Here is a 5996-nt window from a genome sequence, read left to right on the forward strand (position 1 = left end):
ATTAAGTATCATGCTGTGACCACGGGGGCTCAGACATGAACCTACCGTTAAAAGAAGAAGAAAATATCTATATATATATATATATATATATATTATATATATATATATACATATATGCATGTGTTTACACACACACAACACAAAATATATATATGTGTGTGTGTGTGTGCGTGTGTGTAAAAAACATGCATATAGTATATATATGTATATGTAAATATATATAATATATATATATATATATATTATAATATTTTAATATATATATATATATATATATATATACGAATATATATATACGTATATTTATATATATATAATATATATATATTATATATATATATATACGTATATATATTCGTATATATTATATATATATTCGTATATATATATATATATAAAATATATATATATCATCATCATTTAACGGTAGGTTCATGTCTGAGCCGCCGTGGTCACAGCATGATACTCAATTGCAGTTTTCACGTTGTGATGCTTTGGAGTGAGAACCCTGGTAGGGTCCCAGTTCCTTTCCACGGAGAGTGCCGGTGTTTTCCTTTTTTTTTTAGGTAATCATACTCTCTATTTCATCCGGGCTTGGGACCAGCACTTGACTTGAGCTGGCTGGCCACCCAGTGGCTAGGCAGGGAATCGAGGTGAAGTTCCTTGCCCAAGGGAACAACGCGGCGGTCGGTGACTCGAACCCTCGAACTCAAATTGCCGTCGTGACAGTTGGAGTCCGACGCTCTAAACATTCGGCCACCGCGGCCTTGACGATCATGGGCTTCCATGATTTCTTGGCAATTTAGAGGGTGGTTTGCCATTGCCTTCCGCCTGGTGTTTTTTTTTTTTTTTTTTTTTTTCCGAGTCACATCTCTATTACCCGGCACTGACTGCGACTTGTCCCAGTGGCTAGGCAGGCAATGAGTGAGTCCTGCCTAAACATCCGGCCTACCAACCCCGAACTAATCTTAAGTCTTGAGTCGAGTACTAACCATTCGGACACGCCCATATATATTGATATATAGATATAATTAGTAGAGTATATAAGTAATAGATAGTGATATATATATAGTTATATATATAATAGTATATAGAATATATATATATATATATATATATATATATATATAGATACGATATTAGTAATAATATATAATAATATATTATATAATATATATATATATACGATATATATATATATATATATATATATATATAGTATATGTACAGTACGAGTATATATGAATAATGTGTCATGATAAATACCACTAAATTTAATACATACTTGCATATACGCTCACAAGCAGTATGTACTTTATATTATTATTCATTTGTAATGATGTTTACAAGATGGAATAAAATGGGAATAATGGGGGACATTCATAAAATGAATGAACAAACAAACAAACAAATAAATAAATCTTTGGACTCGTAATCCCCATTTTTTCCCGGCCTCGTTTTTCCTCGCGGCCAAACCCGAGCTATTTTGGGGCGTGAAGTCTGGCGGGATTGGGGGGAAAGTACCCAAAAAGGGGCAAAAGACATCAAGTGCTTGACGCCCAAAAACCCCAAAGGGAAAAAAACCCCAAAAATACTGATGAAAGAAGGGGAAAAACGGTTATCGGGAATAGAGACAAAAATTAAAGGGCCAAAAAATGCGGTTTTTTTTTTTAAAAGGCGAAATTTTTGTAAAAAAGGGCCCTCCACTCCCAGAAGGAAGACTGGAATTTTCCACTAAAAACAAACCTATCTAGTCTGGTGAAAATTTTTGAAAAACAAAGATCCGTGGCTTTTACTGATTTAAAAAATCCATAACAAGCCCAAAAGCAAAAGCAAAATGTAGGGCCCGCCCCGGGCCTAAATTCCCCTCGAGCCATTTTCAAAGGGGAGCAGATACAAATTTTTCCGGGCCTCCCCGAACATGTTTGCGGACTGGAAAAAAGGGGTAAGAAACACCTGTAACTCGTCACGGCGTAAGTGTCCCCCTAGCTGCTCGGGGGAACGTGCGGCAGCAGGGGGAAGGGGGCTGGCAGCGCGGTCCTCGCCCCGGCGGTTTTTCACGCCCCTCCTTTCCTGGTCTTTCCGGGGGGACTCCCCCTTTCAGGGAGGGCGACCGCAGGGGGTTGTCGATGACGTCAACCCAGGATGAAAAAGGGCAAGTCGGGGCGTTGCATTTTGCTCTCGTGCAACGATGCAGTTGCCGATACCAAAGATGTCTCCCATTTGATGCGTGGCCAGACCCCGGAAAACCTGTTTTTTAAATTCGGGAAATTTTAAACCCAAAGTTGTTAAGTATCACAGTTAGAAGAAATGAAATTTCCGTAAAAACCCCTTTCTGCCTTCCTGTCCCGATGAGACAGGCGGGCGGAGGCGCGGGGGGGACGGGGCCCGAGGGGCACCAAGGAAGAGCTTTTTTCGGGGGACACAGTTGGGGAGGTGTCGCCCACCCAAAAAAGGGGCGAGAAAGGGAAAGGGGGTTTTGCTTGGGGGCCGAATATCGGAAATTTGGGGGGGAATTTTTTTTCATTTGTTGGACCTGAAAAACCCCCTTAAACGTTGCAGCCCACTATTTTTCTGGGAAAGGAACAAAAGGAAATTTTTTTGGGAGGGAATTTTTTTTCCAAAATGCCCTGTTATACTCATGAAATCATATTCATATCCATGATATATAGTTTGGTTTGGGTATGGTAAGTTCTGACACCGCCCTTTAAAAGGGAAAAATTAATATATGCGAACAGAGCAAAAAATCTATAAAATTAATCTTCAAAAAAAGAATACATTTATTTTGACCACAAGTGTCAGAGAGCCTGAAGTAAAAATCACCTACATCTTTTGTTTTTTTATGTTTTGATGCAAAAGATTCTCTTTTTTCCTTTCCCCGAAAATAAACTTTCGTGCTTGGCAAGGTTTTACTTTTTCTGTATTTTTTTTAAATTTTGAATAATGAAATTTATTCTTTTTTTTTTTTTTTTTTTTTTTTTTTTTTTTTTTGCAAAGAAAAAGCTAGCATCCCAATGCAGCAGTCAATCATATAATATGATGCTGATTCCTGTATAACAAAAATGAAATGTGATTTGCTTTTTATGATTTCCTGTCCGGGCAAAAATGAGCATGTAGGCCAAACATTTTGCTCTTGCTAAGCCCCAAAATGTACTATAAAAAAAGGCCACAAATCCTCCTGGAAAATTTAGACGGGGAAAGAGTTTTGGACAGGTTTTTCCCCTAAAACAAATTTCCGGGGTTATATATAAATATACCCCTCTATTTTTTAAAAGGGATACACCCAATTTAAGGGTTTTTTGAAATATGACAAATGTGGCTTTAAAAACTTTATGTTATATCTTTTCCAAAAAAATATACTTTAACAAAAACCTGCTACTTGATAATTTATTATAAAAGCTCAGGGGAGCTTCTCTTAAAAAATTGCCCCCCCCTTGTAGTATATTTTATAAAAAACTATTTATACAAAAATGTAAAGGTGAAAATTTTGGTTACTTTTTGGGGAAAAAAAAAATTTTTAAAGCAAGTGATCCCCTAAAAATTTTTGATACGAAAAGTATTTACCCCTTTTTTTAGTAGCCCATCAAAATGAGGGAAAGGATAGTGAGAAAAAAGTTATCATACTTTTTTCCCAAAAAAAATTTTTTTTTTAAAACATTGCCCGTAACAAGTACAAAAGGGGCAGAGGGGAAAAGTTTTAAATCCTCCCAAACTTTGGTTTCCCATGGGATTGGAAATTGGCAAAAAGCTCTCCCAAAGCCTTTGTTAAAAAGGGTAAGTAAATTTACTTTAAAAAAATAAATATATGATATGGGTTTAAATTTACCAAATTTTAAAATTATATATTATATATAAAATATATTTATATATATTATATATATTATAAAATATATTTTAATATATATATAAAATTTTTAAAATTGAAAAGGGTTATCATGGGTGCCCTTTTTCATTTTTCCTTAATTGAAAGCCATGACCCCCAAACCCCTAAAAAATTTGTAGATATTTTTTGAAAAAATAGGGTTTTCCCAATTTGGGATAAAATGTTCAAAAAAATTTCAGGCATAAGAAATTAAATCTCACTGATCGGGCCTAATTTTAGTAAAAGGCCAAAGGGTTTTAACCCCACAGCAACCTCTGAATCTTTAAATTTAAAAAATGCATTTTAAAATCTGTTAAAAATTTGGAAAGGGGCTTATTGGTGGGGCTTTTTTAAAACCTTTTACAGTCCCTTTGAGACAGTAATATTCAGCTTGCCATTTGCATTTCTCAAATACTGTTATTATTATTAAATTTTTATTAATGATATTTTTCATTTTTTATTTATAACTTTATTAAGTTGATAATGTAATGGGAAATAAAAAAAATTTTCTTTTCTGGGAAAATTTTAAATAAAGGGGGTTAGGTTAAGTACCAAGGGTTTGAATCCTTTTGGGCCCGAATAAAGGGCAAGCCCTCTGCAATGAGCTTTAAAAAAAATTGATAAAAAAGAAACAGGGGCCGTGTGACATCATTTGGCCCCCCAAAATGATCTATGTTTTTTAAAATTTTTTTTTAAACAGATAGGTCCAAAGTGTCTACCCTTACGTTTTACAATTTTTTTTTCATTTTGATTTATTTTTATTATTTTTGTTTTTAAAGCTCAAAAATGGGAAAAGTAATAAAATTTTAAAATCAGGGCTGAAATTTTTAAGGAAAGGGTTAAAAAAGAGGAAATTATATTAATAAATTAGTAATTGTGTGAGGGAGCATGTATCTTAAAAAAAAAATAAAAAAAAACCCTAGTAAGGGAAAGGGAAATTAAAACACGGGCCTGGGATGAATGGATAACAAGGGGAAAAAAGAAAACCCTAACTTCCCCCAAAAAATTTCTTTAACATATTTAATGTGTGTTTCCAAATTTTCTTTTTACAGGTTTTTTAAAAAGATTTTGTGTAAAAATAACTGAAAATTTTTGGCAAAAATTTTTGAAATTGTATTTCACCACGGCCTATTTGGGTCCTCCCCGGTGGTTTTTTTTCCCCGCAGACAGAAATTTTCCAAATTTCGACCCCCGGGGGTGAAAAAAACAAATACAATATTTTGTTATTCATATTGTAGGGAAAGGGGGTTTTTCACATTTTTTTTTTTTTGCCTTGCCCTTTTAATTTTTTTTTTCCCCTCTTTGTATTATTTTTTTTTTCTCCTGTGGCACTATATTTCCTCACTTAAACCTTATCCAACCCTCTCTCTCCTCTCTCTTTTCCCCTCTCCCCTCTCTCTCTCTCTTCTTTCTTCTCTCTCTTCCCTTTTTCTCTCTCTCTCCTCTTTCTTTTTCCTCTTTTCTCCCCTTCCCTCTTTTCCCCCCTCTCTCCCCCTCTTTCTCTCTCTCTCTCTCTCTCCCCTCTCTCTTTTTTCTCTCTCCTCCCTTTTTTTCCTCCCCCTCTCTCTCTTTTTCTCTCTTCCTCTCTTTCTCCCCTCTTTTTCCCTCTCTTCTCTTTCCCTTTTCTCTCTCTCCCTCTTTCTCTCTTTCTTCTTTCTTTCTCCTCTCCCCTTTCTTTTCTCTCCCCTTTCTTTCTTTCCCCCTTTCCCCCTCTCTTTTCTTTCTCTCTCTCTTCTTTCTCTCTCTCTCCCCTCTCTCCCCCTCCCACTCTCTTTTCTCTCTCCTTTTTCATTTTTCGCTCTCTCTCTCTTCTCTCTTTATTTTTCCCCTCTCCTTTTCTCCCCTCTCTCCCCATTCATTCTTAGTTCTCTCTCTCTCTCCCCTCTCCTTCCTTCTTTCCCTCTTTTTCTCTCTCTCTCTCCCTTTTCTTCAAAAAATTTTTGTTTTTTCTTCTCTCTCTCTCTCTTTTCCGTGTCTCTCTCTCTCTCTCTCTCTCTCTCATTCATCTTATGTTCTCTCTCTCTCTCTCTCTCTCCTCTCTCTCTCTCTCTCTTCTCTCTCTCTCTCTCTCTCTCTCTCTCTCTCTCTCTCTCTCTCTTCTCTCTCTCTCTCTCTCTCTCTCTCTCTCTTTTTC

Source organism: Penaeus monodon, chromosome 39 (assembly GCF_015228065.2).
Source record: "Penaeus monodon isolate SGIC_2016 chromosome 39, NSTDA_Pmon_1, whole genome shotgun sequence".
NCBI lineage: Eukaryota > Metazoa > Arthropoda > Malacostraca > Decapoda > Penaeidae > Penaeus > Penaeus monodon.